Genomic DNA, 22592 nt, shown 5'->3' with positions numbered 1-22592 from the left:
AGGTCCAGCCGGGGCGTCTCCTCGCTGGTCCGGGGACCGTCTCGGCTCTCCGGGATGAGGTCCAGCCGGGGCGTCTCGTCGCTGGTCCGCGGACGGTGTCCGCTCTCCGGGGTGAGGTCCAGCCGGGGCGTCTCGTCGCTGGTCCGCGGACGGTGTCCGCTCTCCGGGGTGAGGTCCAGCCGGGGCGTCTCGTCGCTGGTCCGGGGACGGTGTCCGCTCTCCGGGGTGAGGTCCAGCCGGGGCGTCTCCTCGCTGGTCCGGGGACGGTCTCCACTCTCCGGGGTGAGGTCCAGCCAGGTAACTGCAGCCGGAGCCTCTCTGAGCGCGGCGGGATCTGCCCTGTGCCCCCATCCTCGTGCTGACGGTGGAAATCCACCAAGGCCCCGTGCAGAGTCCTGCACCTCAGACTGCGAAATGGCAAAAGCCGAATTTAAAATGGATGGTTATATTCACTCCATGAGGCAAAGAAAATTCTGAGGCAGACACTTGGTAAGCAAGCAATTACGTGTAACTTGTTAGAACACTCGGGCGTTTTTTAATTGTCTCACTGATTATTTTCTGTTTAACAGGCTGGCTAAGAGCCAGAGAGAAAGCTGGGAATTGAGAGGCATCAGGCGACCTCAGCCCCAACATTTCTATGTAAATGATGATGTGAGGTGGGCTGGTGGCAGGAGTCCCTGGAAATTCTCACAATCTCAGCTTTTAACTTCTGTAAAGTATTATGTCATTTATGATCTCTTTGACAAATAACTTTTTTTCTCATTATAAAAGTGTATATTATCTTCGGAGGTTATTTGGTAAATATAAAATGAGTTATAAAAGAGAAAAATTATTCATAATTTTGTCACTCAAATTTTGGTAATTATAGTCCTGCTTTTTTTCTTTTGAAGATGTGAAGCAGCTTTATTCTCCACCCTCAGATGGGGCAGCAGGAGTGTCTTAAGCACTGGGTCGTTCTACCCCCATGGGAGCTGCCTGGGGCCTGCCTCTCGGTTCTGGCTGTGGGGTGTTCCCCATCCAAGCTCCCCGGGTCTCCGTAGAGAGTGTCGAGGGACCCTGAATCTCCAGGGCCGCTTCTGCAGGAGCTCGGGTTCGAAGTTCGAGGTTCCAAGTGGCCAGAAGAGCCCGGGTCTCGGAGGGCTGGCGCCCCGCCACATCACTGCTCTCCTCCTGCCTGGCTACATCCAGGGCTGGGTGATGGTGGTGGCCAGTGCTTGTCCTTAGATCAGAGAGGTCTTCCGTTCTGACAGCACCAGGGACTCCTTCACGTTCACCAGTAGCCCCAGTGGGCGGAGGCACCCCAGTGGGTAGAGGCGCCCCTGGGCTCGGAGCCAGAACAAAAGGAGGAGGGTGGTGACCACCAGGCTTGTACTCAGCACGGCAGCAACTACGATAACCCCATAGGCACTTGGTCTTGCAGAGGAGGACGTTGCATTCCCGAGAGAGGTAACACTCTCCAAGGTCACAGGGGGCCCCAAGGTGGTGGCATTCCCTCCCAGGAGAGGCTCCCTGGTTCCACAGCTGAGCTCATCACTGGAGTTCGAACAGTGTGGGTGGCCGTTGCAGAGCCACGTGAGTGGAATGCATTCATCGCTTAGCGTGCAGCGAGCTCTTCTGCTGGGCAGGCTGGGCAGCTGCAATTGCGCAGATTCTTGTCGGTTTCCCCAAAGCCGTCCCTGAGACCACTGCAGGAGCAGGGGCAACCAGGGGGCAGTGGGCATCACCCGTTCTGGTAAACGGCTCAATCACTGGGGCACAGGGTCACTCAGGTCCCAAATGCCCGCCCAACAAGGCACAGGTACTCCCTGCACCCCAGTCCCCTGCAAGCCCCCGCCCTCTAAGAACAGCTGAGCCCAAAGGTCACTTACTCAGTGAACACATATTTGTTCATTATAAATTACTCCTATACCGTTTTCTTAGTTTTACCTGTTCACAAATCTGTTTTAAAAAGTACAATTATGAAATTAAAAGTTATTAAAGGGGAACGTTTTCATTATCTCTGAAATTTAACCCCCAAAATCCAGATTATAAAGCAAGGAAATTTCTTATGGCCCAACACTTGCCATCAATATTTTTTGGATGTTAGCGGGCAGGGGAAGGCAGTGAAACTGAAGGAATCAGAGCTCCCATGGGTGAGCACTGTCGCCCCTGCAAATCCATTTCTTGTCCAGCCTTCCTTCCTCACTGGGGCTGCTCTGTCCTTTTCCGCACATTTGAACTGCTCCCCTGTGGGCCATTCTCAGTTGATTTACTTCCTAGTCTGAATTCCACGTGACCTGCATTTAAGAGGAGAGGGGAACCACTTTGGGACTGTATAAAGTTAATCCTCCACGGTATGCCTGCCCCCTTCCTCTAGAGTGAATGGTCTCTGGTGTCCTTGGGTGTTCAGTTTATTTCCACTCATGTGTTACTGACTGACTGTTCAGGTGGCAAATGGCCCATGATCTTTATCATATTTAAGGGAAAAAAATTAAAAGCTGTGGGGTTTTTTTTAACTTATATTTTAGGTTTGGGGGTACATGGGAGGGTTTGTTATATAGGTAAACACGTGTCACAGGGGTTTGCTGTACATATTATTTCATCATCCAGGTATTAAGCCCAGTACCCAATAGTCATCTTTTCTGCTTCTCTCTCTCTTCCCACCCTCCCGCCTCAAGTAGACCCCAGTGTCTGTTGTTTCCTTCTTTGTGTTCACAAGTTCTTATCATTTAGCTCCCACTTATGAGAATGTGTGGTATTTGGTTTTCTGTTACAGCATTAGTTTGCTAAGGATAATACCCTTCAGCTTCATCCATATTAATGCAAAAGACTTAATCTCATTCTTTTTATGGCTACATAGTATTCCATGGTATGTATATACCACATTTTCTTTATCCAATATGTGATTGATGGGAATTTGGGTTGATTCTATGTCTTTGCTATTGTGATTACTGATGCAATGAACATTTGCCTGTATGTGTCTTCATGGTAGAATGATTTATATTCGTCTGGGTATATACCCAGTAATGGGATTGCTAGGTCAAATGGTAGTTCTGCTTTTAGCTCTTTGAGGAATCACCATACTGCTTTCCACCACAGTTGAACTAACTTACAGTCCACCAACAGTGTGTAAGTGCTCACTTTTCTCTGTAAGCTTTTCAGCATCTGTTATTTTTTGACTTTTTAATTATAGCCATTCTGATTGGTGTGAGATGGTGTCTTCTTGTGGTTTTGATTAGCATTTCTCTAGTGATCAGTGATATAGAGATTTTTTCATATGCTTGTTTGCCACGTTTGTCTTCTTTTAAGAAGTGTCTCTTCATGTCCTTGGAACACTTTTTTAATGGTGTTGTTTTCTCTTGTAAATAAGGAACTTGTTTTTCTCTTGTAAATAAGGAACCTTTTTCAACATGTGCTTGTTTGCCATATATTTGTCTTCTTTTGAGAAGTGTCTCCTCATGTCCTTCGACCATTTTTTAATGGGATTTTCTCTTGTAAATAAGGAACTTGTTTAAGTTCCTTATAGATGCTGGATATTAGACCTTTGTCAGATGCATAGTTTGTAAATATTTTCTCCCATTCTGTAAGTTGCCTATTTATTTTGTTGACAGTTTCTTTTGCTGTACAGAAGCTCTTTAGTATAATTAGATACCACTTGTCAATTTCTGCTTTTGTTGTGATTGCTTTTGGTGTCTTTGTCATGAAATCTTTGCCTGTTCATAGCCAGGATGGTATTGCCTAGATTGTATTCCATAGTTTTTATATTTTTGGGTTTTATACTTAAGTCTTTAATCCATCCTGAGTTGATTTTTGTGTATGGTGTAAGAAAGAGGTCCAGCCTCAATCTTCAGCACATGGCTACCAAGTTATCCCAGCACCATTTATTGAATAGAGAGTCTTTTCCCCATTGCTTTTTTTTTTTGTCAGAAAAGCTGTTGTTTCTAAGGCTTCACTCAACATACCTTTAACTTTTGAACACATCTCTCTCCCAGACAATAGGCTTCAGGAAATGGGACAGGATTCTGGGAAATAAATAGCTGACCCTGAGACAACACAGGTGAACACAGGCAAGCTGCTGCATAATAAGTAACCAAAGTGTGTGTCTTTCATTAAATAGTAAACAATGACAGACTGAGGATGTGAGCATGTTACCATCACAGGTTGGAAGTGTCTAACTATGACTTAAATTGTAGAGCCTCGGATTTTAGAACTGGAAGAGCTGTGGGTTTTAATCCATGCAGGGAGAAGCCCAAGGTTACTCTGGAGAAAGCCATAGTTTGGGGAGGCTGGAGACTGAGGGGTGGGCTCTCATTCCCCAGCTCCTTCAATGAGTCTGATCTATTTTATAAATCAGTAACTGGAAAAAGATTCAAACAACTCAACCCAATTCCCTATTATTTGGTCAAATAATAGGAAACTTGCTGCTGCTGCTGGGCTCCCACTCTTCACCTGCTCTCCTGTTCAGGTTGGGTCGGCCAATGTCCTTCTCTTGCTGGGGAGAGAGTGTAGAGAGGGACCATTTTTTAATTATTTAGGGTGTGGTTCAGTTGTAAACAGTGTAGTTTTAGAATTTGTGTTATTGTGATGGTGATGACTAACTGCAGAATGCTTCCCATTTGCCTTGCAATAACAAGAGCAAGTATTTTACGCAATTCAAGTTTTGGATACTACTTATCTACTTTACTTTCTTAAGAATAATGACATTTGACCAGAGAAGAGTTCTAATTTTGCATCAGAGTCAAAAGTGAAAATGAAAGGAACTGACACATGAAGGAACAGGTGTGAGCTGTTTGCTTCATTCCTGCACGTCCTGGTTGATGTTCAGCTCTGGCCCTGCATCCCACTTTCAAATGTAGTGCATGCCTCACCTAGGAAAGGTCCTCCCCATGCTGGCTCCCTCTGCTCACCCAACTGTACTTGCTTCTCTTAATCCCCTATGAACACTGTTTTCTAGGTTGGGTGTATTTTCTGTAATAAAAAAGTATTGTTGCACACTTATTGAGGACTTATTGGATGCCATGCTAAGCATTTCATAGTCACGAGCTCATTGTACAAAATACCCTTTGTAACACTCCTATGAATTTATACTCCCATATGAATAGGCCTGAGGAAGTGGCGTGCTGGAGAGATTAAATAATTAAATGACAGCATACAGTTAATTACTGAGAGGATTTGGGTTTGAGCCTGAACCTGTGATTTTAAACACTCATGTCTACAACCGCAAGTGTTGCCATATCATTAGCATCGGGATTTAGAATCCCTGCTAGCAGACCTGGGGAAGATGCATTATAACCAGATGAGAGGTAACCACCGCATTTACTGAGTTGTCAGAACCACTGTAATGCCTCTCATAGACTGCAAGGCACTCCTGTGTTTGTCTCAGTGTCTCCAGCTTGAATTGCTTCACCCCTGGCTCTCAGCAGTGCTGCACCTCTCTCCTGCATGGGTCACCTGTTCCTGGAATTCATTTTTCCCGTTTCTTAGGTTGCCACTTCACTGTAGCTTCCTGACAAAAGGTAAAGCTTTGATGCTGTGCATGTCCCAAAATGCCTGTGCTCTATTCTCACACTGGGTTGATGGTTTAGTTGGCTTTAAAATATACATATTTCTCTCAGAATGTGAAGGCCAAATTTCATTTTCTTATTATATCTAGTATAGCAATGAAAAACTTAAGTGCCATTTTGTTTCTTGATTCTTTGTAATTTTTTTTTTTTTTTGACAGAGTCTCACTCTGTCACCCAGGCTGAAGTGCAGTGGCACAATCTCAGCTCACTGCAACCCAACCTCCACCTCTTAGGTTCAAGCAATTCTCCTGCCTCAACCTCCTGAGTAGCTGGGACTATAGGCACATGCCATCACATCCAGCTAATTTTTGAATTTTTAGTAGTGATGGAGTTTCACCATATTGGCCAGGCTGGTATTAAACTCCTGACCTTGTAATCTGCCCACCTTGGCCTTCCAAAGTGCTGGGATTACAGGCATGAGCCACTGTGCCTGGCCGGTGATCTTTTTTTATTTATTATTATAAGTTCTGGGGTACAAGTGCAGAATGTGCAGGTTTGTTACATAGGTATACATGTGCCACAGTGGTTTGCTGCAACCATCAACCCGTGATGTACGTTAGGTATTTCTCCCAGTGCTATCCCTCCCCTAGCCCCTCACCCTCCAACAGGTCCTGGTGTGTGATGTTCCCCTCCTTGTGTCCATATGTTCTCATTGGTCAACTCCCACTAATGAGTGAGAACATGCAGTGTTTGGTTTTCTGTTCTTGTGTTAGCTTGCTGAGAATGATGGTTTCCAACTTCGTCCATGTCCCTGCAAAGGACATGAACTCATTCTTTTTTGTGGCTTTAAGTTCTTTGTAGATTCTGAATATTAGCTCTTTGTCAGATATATAGCTTTCAAAATTTTTCTCCCACTCTGTAGGTGGCCTGGTCACTCTGATGATAGTTTCTTTTGCTGTGCAGAAGCTCCTTAGGTTAATTAAATCCCATTTGTCAATTTTGGCTTTTGTTGCCATTGCTTTTGGTGTTTTAGTTATGAAGTCTTTGCCCATGCCTATGTCATGAATGATATTGCCTAGGTTTTCTTCTAGGGTTTTTATGATTTTAGATCTTATATTTAAGTATTTTATCCATCTTAATTTTTTTATAAGCTGTAAGGAAGGGATCCAGTTTCAGTTTTCTGCATATAGCCAGCCAGTTTTCCCAACACCATTTATTAAATAGGGAGTCATTTCCCATTGCTTGTTTTTGTCAGGTTTGTCAAAAATCAGATGGTTGTAGATGTGTGGTGTTATTTCTCAGGCCTCTGTTCTGTCCCATTGGTCTATATATCTGTTTTGGTACCAGTACCATGCTGTTTTGGTTACTGTAGCTTTGTAGTATAGTTTGAAGTCAGGTAGCATGATACCTCCAGCTTTGTTCTTTTTGCTTAGAATTGTCTTGGCTATGTGGGCTCTTTTTTTGGTTCCATATGAAATTTAAAGTAGTTTTTTCCAATTCTGTGAAGAACATCAATGGTAGCTTGATGGGGATAGCACTGAATTTATAAATTACTTTGGGCAATATGGCCATTTTCATAATATTGATTCTTCCTATCCATGAGCATGAAATGTTTTTCCATTTGTTTGTGCCCTCTCTTATTTCCTTGAGCAATGGTTTGTAGTTCTCCTTGAAGAGATCCTTCACATCCCTTGTAACTTGTATTCCTAGGTATTTTATTCTCTTTGTAGCAATTGTGAATCACAGTTCACTCATGGTTTGGCTATTTGTCTGCTATTGTATAGAAATGCTTGTGATTTCTGCACATTTATTTTGTATCCTGAGACTTTGCTGACATTGCTTGTCAGCTTAAGGAGATTTGGGGCTGAGATTATGGGGTTTTCTAAATATACAATCATGTCATCTGCAAACAGAGACAATTTGACTTCCTCTTTTCCTAATCGAATACCTTTCTTTCTCTTGCCTGATTGCCCCAGCCAGAACTTCCAATACTATGTTGAATAGGAGTGGTGAGAGACAGTATACTTGTCTTGTGCCGGTTTTCAAAGGGAATGCTTCTGGTTTTTGCCCATTCAGTATGCTGTGGGTCTGTGATAAATAGCACTTATTATATTGAGATATGTTCCATCAATACCTAGCTTATTCAGAGTTTTTAGCAGGAAGGGCTGTTGAATTTTGTTGAAGGCCTTTTCTGCATCTATTGAGGTAATCATGTGGTTTTTTGTCATTGGTTCTGTTTATGTGATGGATTACATTTATTGATTTGCATATGTTGAAGCAGCCTTGGATCCCAGGGATGAAACCAACTTGACTGTGGTGGATAATCTTTTTGATGTTCTGCTGGATTCGGCTTGCCGGTATTTTATTGAGGATTTTCACATCAATGTTCATCAGGGATATTGGCCTGAAATTTTTTTTTTTTTTTTGTATTTCTGCCAGGTTTTGGTATCAGAATGATGCTGGCCTTGTAAATTAAGTTAGGGAGGAGTCCCTCTTTTTCTATTGTTCGGAATAGTTTCAGGAGGAACGGTACCAGCTCCTCTTTGTACCTCTGGTAGAATTCGGCTGTGAATCTGTCTGGTCCTGGGCTTTTTTTGGTTGGTAGGCTATTAATTGCTGCCTCAATTTCAGAACTTGTTGTTGGCCTATTGGGGGATTCGACTTCTTCCTGGTTCAGTCTTGGAAGGGTGTATGTGTCCAGGAATTTATCCATTTCTTCTAGATTTTCTAGTTTATTTATATAGAAGTGTTTATAGTATTCTCTGATGGTAGCTTGTATTTCTGTGGGATCAATGGTGAGATCCCCTTTATCATTTTTTATTGCATTTATTTGATTCTTCTCTCTTTTCTTCTTTATTAGTCTGGCTAGCAGTCTATCCATTTTGTTGATCTTTTCAAAAAACCAGCTCCTGGTTTTTTGATTCATTGATTTTTTTGACGTATATTTCGTGTCTCTACCTCCTTCAGTTCTCTCTGATCTTAGTTATTTCTTATCTTCTGCTAGCTTTGGAATTTGTTTGCTCTTGCTTCTCTAGTTCTTTTCATTGTGATGCTAGTGTGCTGATTTTAGATCTTTCCTGTTTCTCTTGTGGGCATTTAGTGCTATAAATTTCTCTCTACACACTGCTTTAAATGTGTCCCAGAGATTCTGGCACGTTGTGTCTTTGTTCTCATTGGTTTCAAATAACTTCTTTATTTCTGTCTTCATTTCATTATTTACCCAGTAGTCATTCAGGAGCAGGTTGTTCAGTTTCCATGTAGTTGTGCGGGTTTGAGTGAGTTTCTTAATCCTCAGTTGTAATTTGATTGCACCGTGGTCTGAGAGACTGTTTATTATGATTTTCATTCTTCTGCATTTGCTGAGGAGTGTTTTACTTCCAAATATGTGGTCAATTTTAGAATAAGTGCAATGTGGTGCTGAGAAGAATGCTGGCTGATTTGGGTAGAGAATGAATGCTGTTGATTTGGGTGGAGAGTTCTGTAGATGTCTGTTAGGTCCACTTGGTCCAGAGCTGAGTTCAAGTCCTGGATATCCTTGTTAATTTCTGTCTCATTAATCTGTCTAATATTGACAGTGGGGTGTTAAAGTCTCCCACTATTACTGTGTGGGAGTCTTTTATTTTTTTCTTTATGTGAAATTCTATTTTAAACTCTGAAGATGAATCAGAAAAATCAACACAGCTTCTTCAACAAATAAATTACAAGAAAATGATATATAGGAGACATAGTGGAAATGTATAAATTATATAGACTTAAAAACACATCAGCTATTCACAATATATGAATTGTATTTGGGAATATAGATGGAACAGAACTGGCCATGTGTTTCTGGTTGTTCTGAAAGATTTTAGATATATAGGGGTTTGTTATATTCATTGTTTATTTACATATATGTTTAAAATTCTCCATATAAGAGTTTAAAAAATTCCATGGGAAGCCTTATGTTTTAAAATGTACTCAGAATTTGTTTTAATCAGGGATGTTAAGACCTGCAGACATGGAAGTGACTGCCCCATGGAAATATCTTCATACTGACAGACCACTAGAAATAGGAAGCACAGGGAAGCCCAGGCAGAGACAGAAGGAGAGAGGGGAAGGCATGGGCAGGAGCCTCTGCTGTGGTCTCTGAGGGGCAGCAAGGCCCAGCAGGGCAGGCAGGCTTAGGCTGGCCAGTGTGAATAACTCCAGCAGGTTGTGGGGCATAGGAGCCATCTCTAGTTGCCTAGTACCTGACCCTAGGGTGATTAGGGAAGGGTGGTATTGTCTTCTACAGTATCAGAGCCAAATAAAGTAGGCGACTAGCAGTATGAGTATGAGTTTTGCATTGGTAATTTAATTGGCTGGCCCTGGGAAAGGCCATTTTTTCTGGTAAATCTCAGATGATAGAGCATCAAGAAAACAGAAAATAAGAAAATACACTTAATGCATTCTGTATGCAGAGATGGAGTCTTCCTTTGCTTCCCCACAGGAAGAGTGCACAGGAGCCTGGCACTCCTGGACCTGAGGAAACCCTGAAAGTGTTGGTATCTGCAGATCCTCTTCAAAAAGAGTTTGCCAATCTCCTGTCTAAGACTGCAAGCCTGACCCCAGCATTCTGGGACCCAAGAGGGAGAAAGAGTCTGCCGATAACCCTGCTCAGTAAATTGGTTTTCACTAACTACTCTCTTTGCATAAGAAGCATTACCCAGTGTCCTGGAGCTTAGAAAAGTTCTGCTTCAATGTCTGAGGAAAATAAATTGTTTATTTTTCCAATGTCAGAGAGGAGTATTTGACTGCCAGTGTGAAATAAAGGGGTATTGGATCACACTCTTCCCAATATACTTTGAACCAACCCTTCTATGTCAACCTCACCATCTACTCTACTTACCTAGACACTTGGGAACCCTAAAACCCAAGCCCATCTAGGAGTCAGTGGTGTTGCTAAGCTGCCTTTTTGGACATCTCTTGGGGTTAAACATTTTCAACTCTAAGGGAGTGCCATCTAATCCTAACTATAACCCTAAACCTAAGCAGAAGCCAAAACTCTACCCAATACACCTAACTCTCTAACCCTAAACCTCAAACCCTAAGCCTCTAACCCTAACACTAACCCCAGCCCTAAGTCCATCTAGGAGTAGGTGGTGTTGCTTAGGGTTAAACATTTTCAACTCTAAGTCAGTGCCATCTAATCCTAACTGTAGCCCAAAAACTAACCACAAACCAAAACTCTACCCAATACTCCTAACCCTCTAACCCTTAACCTCTAACCCTAACTCCAACCCTAACCCTAACCTAACCCTTAACTCTTAATGCTAATCCTTAACCCTAACCACCCTGACCCTAACCATAAACCCTAATCCCTAACCCTGCCTCACCCCAACCCTAAACCCTAATCCTAACCTTAATCCTAAACACTAATGCATATCCCTAACCATAACCCTAACCCATCCCCAACCCAAACCCCTAACCATAACCCCAACCGCTACCCTAACCCTAGCCCTAACCCTAACCCCTAACGCTACCCCTAAACCCTAACACTTACCCAGCCCTAAACATAGCCTTGACCTTACCCCTATCTGTAACTCTAACCCTAACACTATCCCTAACCCTAGCCCTAACCCTTACAACTATAACACTCACTTTATCTCTCATGCTAACCCCTATTTCTTAATGCCTGCTTTAACCCTAACTGTAACCTTAATCTTAAATCCCTATCCTCCAACCATAATAGAAGCATAGTCCTATTTATTTCTATTTATAATACTTACCTTAATGCTGACCATGTTGCTACCTATAATTCTACCCCAAAATTTTATACACAGATATTAGCCATTTAGCCAGCTTCATGTAGGATAAACTTAAAGAGGCATATATTCAGACACATTGTAAGGAAACTGTCAAAACTCAAATATAAAGGGAAAATTATAGGCAGTAAGCCTAAAGTGATTTATTACATTAAAAACAATGCCTCTAAGGTAATTGGATTTCTAGTAGGGCAGGCTGGGTGTGGTGGCTCACGCCTGTAATCCCAGCCCTTTGGGAACCCAAGGCAAGCAAATCACCTGAGGTCAGGAGTTCGAGAGCAGCCTGGCCAACATAGCGAAACCCCGTCTCTACTAAAAATACGAAAATTAGCCTGGTGTGGTGGTGCATGCCTGTAGTCCCTGCTACTTAGGAGGCTGAGGTGGGAGAATCACTTGAGCCCAGGAGGCAGAGGTTTCATTGAGCCAAGATCACACTACTGCACTCCAGTCTGGGTGACAGAGTGAGACTCCAGCCCACCGCCCCTGCAAAAAATTTTCAGGACAGAAGGCAGAAGCATGATACACAGTTGTGTATTTCATTATGATGTTTCAGCCAATCATGTATTGTGTGTATGACATTGTTCTCATAAAATAATAGACCTGAAAAATTTCTCATATCTACTGACACACTAATGGTCATAATATCATAGCATGACACATTACTTTAAACCAATATTCCTGATGACTACTTATGCAAGAACCATCAACAAAATACTAGCAAACAGAATTCAATAGCATATTAAAATGATTATACATTATGACCAATTGTGGTATATTTCTAGAGTGTAAGGGGGCCTTGAATGACAAAAATCAATCAATATATTACATTATATCAACAGGATGAAGGAGAAAAAAACACATGATCATCTCAATTGATGCAGAAAGAGCACTTGATAACAGTCAATATGCTTTCATGAGAAAAGCACTCAACATAACTAGGAACAGAAGGAAATTACTTCAACATAATAAAGGTCATATATAAAAGTCCCGCAGCTAACATCAGTGGAAAGAATGAAAGCATTTCCTCTAAAATAAAGATGAAGACAAGGATGCCCACTTTCATCACTTTTTTTTTTAAGGGAGTGTCTCTCTGTTACCCAGGCTGGAGAGCAGTTTTGTGATCACAGCTCACCCAGCTTCAACCTCCCATACTCAGGTTATCTGCCCACCTCAGACTCCCCAAGTAGCTCATACTACAAGTGCACACCATTACACCAAGCTAATTATTATTTCTTTTAGAGACGGAGCTTTGCCATGTTGCTGACCTGGTCTTGTACTACTGGGTTCAAGTAATCTGCCCATCTTGACCTCCCAAAGTGCTGAGATTATAGGCATGAGCCATTGCACCCAGCCATCACTTTTATCTAACATTAAAGTCTTAGACCAATTAGGCAAGAAAAATACCAATAAAATGCATGTAAGTTGGAAAGGAAGAAGAAACTTACCTCCATTTACAGACAACAAAAAATTTTATATAGAAAATCTAAATATTTTATAAAAACACATGTTGTAACTAAATAATGAAATCAGCAAAGTTGTGAGGTATACAATCAACATACAAAAATCAGTTTTGTTCCCATACTACAGTCACAAGGAATGATCCAAAAAAGAAATTTGGAAAACCATTTTGTTTAAAATAGCATCAAAAAGAATACAACAGTTGGGAAGTAAGTTAACAAGTGAGAAAAAAGACTTTTACACTGAGAACTACAAAACATTACTGAAAGAAATTAAGACACAAATAAATGGAAAGACATCTCATATTCATGGATTGGAAGATTTAATATTGCTAAGATAACAGGTATCAATACTATCCAAAGCAATCTACAGCAAAATACAATCCCTATCAAAATCCAAGTGGCATTTTTTTCTTTTTCAGAAACAGAAAAAATCATCCCCAAATTCCTGTGGAATCTCAAATAAATCCAGATAGCCAAAACAGATTTGAAGAAGAACAAAGTTGGAGGTCTCACACTTTCTGATTTTAAAACTTATTATAAAGCTACGGTAATCAAAGAAGTATAGCACTGGCACTGGCATAACTACAGACATATGGACCAACAGACTAGAGTATAGGGCCTAGAAATAATAAACTTTCACATATGTAGTCAAGTGGTTTTCAATAAGGGTGCCAAGATTATTTAATGGGGAAAGAAGAGTCTTGTCAACAAATGGCATTGATAACTGGTTACCAACATGCAAAAGAATGAAGTTGGACCCTTACCTAACACCATATGCAAAGATTAACTCAAAGTAGATCAAAACCCTAAACTTAAGACCAAAAATTAGCCAGGTATGTTGACACATACCTATAATCCCAGCTACTCAGGAGGTTGAGGCAGGAGAATCACTTGAGCCTAGGAGGTGGAGGTTGCAGTGAGTGAGATCACGCCACTGCACTTCAGGCTGGGTGACAGAGTAAAACTCTGTCTCAAAAAACAAAAACAACAAGCAAAACATCTGCACATTAAAGGACACAATCTACAGAATGCAAAAGTAACTGTATTAGTACATTTTGTGCCACTATAACAGAATATCAGAGACTTAGTAATTTATAGAGAATAGAAGTGTATTTGGCTTATGGTTCTGGAGGCTGAGAAGTCCAAGAGCATGGCACTGGCATATGGCAAAGAAGACATCACGCGGTGAGAGGGTACCTGAGATAGAGACAGGAAATCAGGGTTGAACTCATTCTTGTATCAGGAGACCACACCTGATATAATGGCTTAATCCATTCAGGAGGGCAGAGCCCTCATGACCTAATCACTTGTTAAAGGCTCCACCTCTTGATATTGCTACAATAGCAATTAAAGTTTTCTTTTTTTTTTTAAGATAGTCTCATTCTGTTGCCCAGGCTGGAGTACACTGGTGCAATCCCAGCTCACTGCCACCTCTGCCTCCTGGCTTCAAGTGATTCTCCTGCCTCAGCCTCAAGTAGCTGGCATTACAAGTACCTGCCACCACGCTTGGCTAGTTTTTGTGTTTTCATTACAGACAGAGTTTCACCATTTTGGTCAGGCTGGTCTCAAACTTCTGACTTCAAGTGATCGACACACCTCCACCTCCCAAAGTGCTAGGATTACAAGCGTGAGCCACCATGCCCAACCAGCAATTAAATTTCAACATGAACTTTGGAGAAGGCAATCAAGTCATAGCAGCAAACCACAAAATAGAGGGAAATATTTTCAAATTATATCTCTCACAAGGTGTTAGTATTCAGACCATATAAGGAATTCCTACAACTCAACAACCGAAAAACATGATTTTTTAAATGTGCAAAGGACTTAAGTAGACATATCTTCAAATAAGACATATAAATGGCCAAAAAATACAAATATGCTCAACATCACAAATCATTAGAAAAATGCAACTCAATACCAAAATGACCTTATATTCATTAGCATGGTTACCATTAAAACAAAATAAAAAGTGTTGGTAAGAATGTGGGGAAATTAAAACCCTTATGCACCATTGTGAGAATGTAAAAGGATGCAGCCACCATGGAAAATGGTATGGTAGTAACTTGAAAACTAAAAATAGAATTACCATATGACTCAGCAGTCCTACTTCTAGGTATTTATACAAAAGAATTAAAAGCATAGTCTCAAACAGAAACATGAATGTTTATAGCAGCATTATTCATGATAGCCAAGAGCTGGAAATAAACCAAGTACCCATCAATGGATGAATGGATTAAAAAAATGTGGCATATCCATATAACGGAATATCATTCAGCCTTAAAAAGGAAATGCTGACACATGCTACAATATGAATGAACCTTACAACATTATACCAAATGAAATAAGCCAGTCACAAAAGACAAATAGGATATGATTCCACTTACATGATGTATCTACAGTAGTCAAATTCATGAAAACAAATATAAAGGCAGTTTCCAAGAACTCAGAAGAGGAGGATGCAGAGCTTCAGGATTTTAAGGCAAGAACAATTCTGGAGATTCGCTGCACAATGCAAATGTACTTAACACTACTGAATTATATACTAACAAAATAATAAGATGGTAAATTTTATGTCATGTGTATTTTATCACAATAAAATTGTATATTTTTAAAAAACCTCAGGAAAAACTTTAAGGTTATATGCAAATTAGTGATGTCTCTATATTAAACATTTTATTACCTTACAAATTTTGTTCATATTCCTCAAAATCATGAATAAATATTAAAGAAAATAGGACTTATTTCTAACTTTTCAAAAACATTTCATAATTCAGAATTTCAAAAATATATAAATGGTGGCCAGGCACGGTGGCTCATGACTGTAATCCCAGCACTTCAGGAGTCCGAGGCGGGCAGATCATGAGGCCAACAGTTTAGCCAACATGGTGAAACCCTGTCTCTACTAAAATACAAACAATTAGCCGGGCGTGGTGGCAGATGCCTGTAGTCCCAGCTACTCAGGAGGCTGAGGCAGGGGAATCGCTTGAACCCAGGCAGCGGAGGTTGCAGTGAGCTGAGTGTGCACCACTGCACTCCAGCTTGGCGAAAGAGCAATACTCCATCTCAAAAAAATAACATATATGTATAATTTTTTTTAGATGGAGCATATATATATGGCATCTTTTTAAATTGTCTGAATAATCTATAAACTACCCAAATTACAATCATGTATTCTTTCATGAATGAATTCTAACTTGTACAAATACTACCAAAATTGAAAATTTTTCTAATTGATTCTAAGGGCAATCTTGAGATCAGTGTCACCAGCATTCTTCAGAGGAACAGAACCAATAGGTTGTGGTGAGAGGGAAAAAGGGAGTGAGGAAGAAGGGGACAGACAGAGAGATTTTAAAGAATTGACTCATGCAATTAACAGGGCTAACAAGTCTGAAATTTGCAGGCAGGCTGGAGATCCAAGCAAGGGTTTGTGTTGCTACTTGAGTTCAAAGACAATCAGTTGGAAAAATTCACTCTCTTTGACGGAGGTCAGTCTTGCTAGTCTTTTTCTATTAAGGTCTTCAATGGATTGGATGAGTCCCACCCACATTATGGAGGAAAATCTACTCAAAGTCTACTGATTTAAATGTTACTGTTTTCTAAAAACATCTTCATTAAAACACCTAGAATGTTAGATCAAAGGTCTGAGTACCATAACCTAACCAGGTTGACACATAAAATCAACCATCACAGGTTCACCCCTTGTCGATTCAGTTCCCATACACTTCTTCTTAAACCATATTTAGCCTCCAAATAAAGACAATAATGAGATCATACTCTCACCTAAAATACAACTATTTCTGTGAACAACCAAAAACATACTAACCCCTTCCCCAGAAGAGGATGCAAAGTCTTTTGGGCAATATTCCATATCTTATCCTTGATATTCCATAACTTAAATATGATGCTGTAAGCCTAACAATATTAAATCCATGATATAAAGCCAATGCATCTTATGTAAAGGAGTAAAGGGATAAGAGAGGGAAAAGAATAAAGATATTTTCTATATAGGTATATATCTGTATTTGATATATATGTATACATACAAACATATTTGTAACAAAATTAAAAAGAAGCACTCATGACAACCACAGTCTTCGTTTCTGTAGCTGATCACAAGGTCATAGCTGGTATTTATTATTTATTTATTTTTGAGACATAGTCTCGCGCTGTCACCGGGCTGGAGTACAATGGCACAATCTTGGCTCACTGCAACCTCTGCCTCCCATGTTCACATGACTCTCTTGCCTCAGCCTACCAAGTAGCTGGGATTACAGGCAGGCACACACCACCACACTTGTATAATTTTTTGTATTTTTAGTAGAGATGGGTTTTCACCATGTTAGCCAGAGTGGCTGACTTTAATCTTATGGCATGATAATGCCAATAGATACCCTAAGGGATCTTATCTATTCCAGACACACTGTTGCAGTCCAATTTTCCCCTTGTTCACCTGGATGAACCACTCCAGTCAATATAGTAACCCCCTTATCGGCCTGTTGACTCAGGCATGAGGACCCCAAAGTGACAGGTGGCAGTCTGAACTCCCTGTTCAATTGAGTTGTATCTCTAGGATGCATTTCTCACTTTGGAACTAGGACTTCTAAGCCAGCACATCACAAGTTCACAGTGACAGAAAGCAAAAATGTTGCTGGTGAATCACTAAGGGTAATAATGAGTGGTGCCACTCCCATTTCCACCTCCTGATTCCTGGACCTGTGAATCCTGGCTATGGGGGAAACAGCACCATATATTGGATACTGATTCAGAGCATACACTGCCTCTGGAGAACCTTGCCCCAGCCCTGCAAAGTATTAGCATTTAGCTAGCCCTGTAACTGGACTTCAAAAGCCCATTCCATTGATCTATCAAGCCAGCTGCTTTGGGATGGTGGGAAATACGGTAAGACCAGGGAATTCCATAAACATGGGCCCATTGCTTCACCTGAATCGCTGTGAAGGTACTACCTTGATCAGAAGCAATGCCATGTGGAATACCACAATGGTGGATAAGGCATTTTATACATGCATGGATAGTAGTTTTGGCAGAATTATTACAAACAGGGAAGGCAAAAAGGATCATTATCTATTCCAGTGTTTATTCCAATAAGAACAAAATGCTGCCCCTTTCATAATGAAGGCAAACCACCATAATCTACCTGCCACTAGGTAGCTGGCTGATCAACCCGGGGAATGATGCCATACTGAAAATTCAGTGCTGGTCTCTGCTGCTGGCAGACTGGGCACTCAGTGGTGGCTGTAGCCAGGTCTGCCTTGGTGAATGGAAGTGCAGATTTCTGAGTCCATGCATAGCCTCCATCCCTGTGATTACGGCCACTTTGTTCATAAACCAATTTGGTAATGATAGGGTTGGCTGTAGTAATAAGCTGACAGGTATCCACAGAACAGGTCATCCTATCCGCCTGATTATTAAAATCCTCCTCTTCTGAGGTTATCCTTCAGTAACCATTCACTTGGAATGCAAATGGCTTCATATTTTTTGCCCATTCAGAGAGTTCTCTTCTAAATGGGCAAAAAAATACCTCTTCTCAAATTTGTCACCATTTTTTGTGTGTGTACGTGACAAGAGTCACACTGTTATCCAGGCTGGAGTGCAATGGCACAGTCTTGGTTCACTGCAACCTCTGTCTCCCAGGTTAAAGCGATTCTCCTGCCTTGGCCTTCCAAGTAGCTGGGATTACAGGTGCATGCCACCACGCTGAGCTTTTTTTTTTTTTTTTGTATTTTTTAGTAGAGACGGGGTTTTGCTGTGTTGCCCAGGCTGATCTCAAACTCCTGAGCTCAGGCAATACACCTGCCTCGGGCTCCCAAAGTGCTAGGATTACAGGCATGAGCCACTGTGCCTGGCCCACCAATTTTTCAATTTTATTTCTTCCAAGCCTCTGACTATCCAACCAAACCATTGGCCACAGTTCATGAGTCAATATACAATCATGTGTCTGGCCACTTCTCTTTCCAAACAAAATGAACAGCCAGGTACACTACCTAAATTTCTCTTCACCACTGCCCTCAAGGAAGTCCCAGAAAAAGGCTGTAGTGCTTCAGCTGTCCACTTTCAGATGTTTGTGTACCCTGAAGAACCACCTAGAAACCAGGCCCTGGTCTCCTCTGTCAACTGATCATGGGGAACTCCCCATGAAGCCATAGGGGCAGGCTGGGGGAGAGAAGGTAGTTTAGGAGGAGGGGGGACCACAGGTATTTGGGCCACTTAAAAAAAAATAGAGTCTCACTCTGTCACCCAGGCTAGAGTGTAGTGGTACAATCATAGCTCACTGTAACCTCAAACACCTGGGGCTCAAATGATCCTCTGCCCTCAGCCTTCTGAGTACTAGGATTACAGGTGTGCACCGCCATGTCCAGCTGCTTTTTTTCTTTTGTTTTGTACACACAAGGTCTTGCTATGTTACCAAGGCTGGTCTTGAACTCCTGGCATCAAGCAATCCTCCAGCCTCGGCCTCCCACAGCTCTGGGTTACAGATGTGAGCCACCATGGGCTCATGCCTGGTCTACTTTTTCATGCACTTTACTTGTACCTTCGGGACCTGCTCAAGCTAACGCTAGTAATATACCACTTCCATGTTATGGTTGAGTGCTGCTATGTACACCAAACTTTATGGCTTGGTGGGCAGCTCATGCTGCATAGTAACTGGGTTTAATCATTTAGTCACCACAAGGTCCAGTAGCAGGCCAAAAGCTATTTTTCAAAGGGGAGTAGTTATCTGCAGAGGATGGAAGGGCTTTGCTCCAAAATCCTAAGGGCCTTTGCTGTGGCTCATCTTATAGGGCCCTACAAAAGTGTCCAACTATCATTCCTATATGCAGCTCACGCTTCAAGCACCACCAAATTTGCTGGATCATATGGCCTGAGTGGCAAAGCAGCGTGCACAACAGTTTGGACCTGTTGCAGAGCCTTCTCTAGTTCTAGACCTCACTCAAAGTGAGCACCTTTTCAGGTCCCTTAGTAAATGGGTCAGGTAGCACCCCTACATGAGGAATATGTTGTCCCCGACGTCCAAAGAGGCCCACTAGTCATTGTGTGTCTTTTTCGTTGTAGGACAGGCCAGATGCAACAACTTACCTTTCACCTTAGAAAGGATCTCTCAACATGCCCCATACTACTGGATCCCTAGACATTCCAGAGGTAGAATGCCCCGAAGTTTTATTGATTTCCCACCTTCTGAGACATAAATGTCTTATCAATAAGTTTAGAGTAGCTACTTCTTGCTCACTATGCACAATAAACCTAATGGCACCAATGTAATGGATAAGCATGTCTTGGGAAGGGAAAGGTGACCGCGACCCTGAGACCTAAACTATGACACAGGGCTGGAGAGCTGACATACCCCTGAGGTAGAACAATTGCTGGTTTTGACAGCTGAAAGCAAACTGCTTCTGGTAGTCTCTCTTAACAGGTATGGAGAAAAAAGCACTTTCCACATCAATAGCAGCATATCAGGTACCAGGAATTGTGTTAATTTGCTCAAGCAATAAACCACAACTGGTACAGAGGCTACAACTGGAGTTACCACCTGGTTAGTCTCATGATAATCCAGTGTCATTCTCTAAGATCCATCCGTCAGCCAGGCGTGGAGGCTCATGCCTGTAATCCTAGCACTTTGGGAGGCCGAGGCAGGCAGATCGCCTGTGGCAGCATGGCCAACATAGTGAAACCCTTTCTCCACTAAAAATACAAAAAAATTAGCTGTGTTTGGTGGCATGTGCCTGTAATCCCAGCTACTTGGGAGGCTAAGGCAGGAGAATCACTTGAGCCTGGGAGGCAGAGGTTGCAGTGAGCCGAAACCACACACCATTGCACTCCAGCCTGGGTAACAGAGTGAAATTCCAGCTAAAAAAAAAAAAAAAAAAAAAAAAAAAAAAACAAAAAAAAAAAAAAAAAAAAAAAAAAAAAGATCCATCTGTCTTCTGTGAACGCCAGACAGCCAATTTGAATGGGGATGTGGTGGGAGTTGCTTCCCTATATCCTTTAAGTCCTTGATATTAGTAGTAGCAGTAACCTCTTCAATCTCTCCAGGAATGTGGTGTTGCTTTCGGTTTACTATTTTCCTACATAGGTGCGATAGTAGTGTCTTCCACCTGGCCTTTCCCACAGTAACAGTCCTTACCTCACACATCAGGAAACCAGTATGAAGATTTTTCCAGTTGCCAAGCATGTCTATTCTAGTCACGCATTGAAGAAAAATGAACTGTAGAATGAATTCAAAGATACACTGGGAGATGGACCTGAGCTAAAATTTCATTGATCACCTGACATCTACAAGCCCCTTCTCTGACTGGTGGGACAAAGTGATGCTTTGGGTCTCCTGGAACTAGTTTCAGTTCAGAGCCAACGTCTAATAATCTCTGAAAGTTTTGATTACTTCCTTTACCCCAGTACCACCACCTTGGCAAAAGCTTCTGCCCTTTTGTAAAGGGCAGAAGATTAACAGCATACATTTTTGCTTTTGCTCACTTGACCTAGTAAGAATTTTGTAGGCTTCCTATCTATTTCCCTCCTAGGAACACCGTGATCCCCTAGCCAACACCACAGGTCTCTGTGAGTCAGACAATTCCAGCTAATGCTTTGGCTCTGCTGTCCTTTATGGTAACTGTGCCCACCTTGCCTTTTGCCACTGAGTCTATTACTTCGCCCCAGCCACCCTAGGATCTGATTAATCCCATTGCATTTAGGTTTCCCAACTCAGTGGCAGCCATTTCCACTGTAATGTGTGACCTACAGGGAAGAGTGATCACAGGGCCCTTCAAGGATGCTGGGTCTCCCCCAAAAAATTGATTTTCCACAGTATTGGTGAACAGTGTGTCCTCTGCCCTCCACTTCCCCCAGGGTGGGAGAGAGGGTCTCAAATGACACATTAACTCTGATATTCTAATCTCCCTAAGCCTTTGAATCTCTTCCTCCATAGCATACCAAGGTAAGTCTGGTATTTCAAGTTAATTTACTGTGGGCCCCCAGTTGGTCCATGGTTCAACCAACCAATCATACTGTTAGGGCACTAACTCCCCAAGCTGAACATTAAATCCAAAATCTCTGCTTGTTCCATGATGAGCAGGTCTAGGCAAACCTAGGCTGAGGAAGCTGAGAGACCAAAGAGACTGACAAATCCATTTTGTTGTTGTTGTTTTGTTTTGTTTTTGAGACGGAGTCTCGCTTTGTCACCAGACTGGAGGGCAATGGCATGATCTCGGCTCACTGCAACCTCCAACTCCTGGGTTCAAGCAGTTCTCCTGCCTCAATTGGGACTACAGGCCTGCACCACTACACCCAGGTAATTTTTGTATTTTTAGTAGAGACGGGGTTTCACCATGTTGGCCAGGATGGTCTTGATATCCTGACCTCATGATCTGCCCACCTCGGCCTCCCAGAGTGCTGGGACTAGAGGCGTGAGCCACCGCGCCCAGCCAACAAATCCAGTTTTTAAGAAACAGACTGGGCGCAGTGGCTCACACCTGTAATCCCAGCACTCTAAGAGGCCAAGGTGGGCGAATCACGAGGTCAGGAGTTAAAGACCAGCCTGGCCAACACGGTGAAACCCCATCTCTATTAGTAATACAAAAATTAGCTGGGTGCGGTAGCAGGCACCTGTAATCCCAGCTGCTTGGGAGGCTGAGGCAGGAGAAGTGCTTGAACACAGGAGGCAAGGCTGCAGTGAGCTGAGATCGTGCCACTGCACTCTAGCCTGGGCGGCAGAGCAAGACTGTCTCGGATAAAAAAAGAAAAAAGAAGAAAGAAGAAAGAAAGAGAAAGAGAAAGAAAGAAAAGAAGAAAAGAAGAAGGAAGGAAGGAAGGAAGGAAGGAAGGAAGGAAGGAAGGAAGGAAGGAAGGAAGGGAAA

The 22592-nt window shown here is 42.1% G+C and overlaps 1 pseudogene across 1 annotated transcript; it reads right to left on the bottom strand.

The window, feature by feature from the left end:
• Window positions 1-882: 882 nt before the first annotated feature.
• LOC108296317 lies at window positions 883-1717 on the bottom strand (annotated as a pseudogene). The gene has a single exon (XR_001821810.2). The product of XR_001821810.2 is annotated as a CD320 antigen-like (transcript).
• Between the last annotated feature and the right edge of the window lie 20875 nt (window positions 1718-22592).

The sequence above is a fragment of the Cebus imitator genome, unplaced genomic scaffold, assembly GCF_001604975.1.
Source record: "Cebus imitator isolate Cc_AM_T3 unplaced genomic scaffold, Cebus_imitator-1.0 Scaffold703, whole genome shotgun sequence".
NCBI classification, from domain to species: domain Eukaryota; kingdom Metazoa; phylum Chordata; class Mammalia; order Primates; family Cebidae; genus Cebus; species Cebus imitator.
The sequence above is the reverse complement of the archived record's forward strand: the minus strand, read 5'-3'. Positions and strand labels throughout refer to the sequence as shown.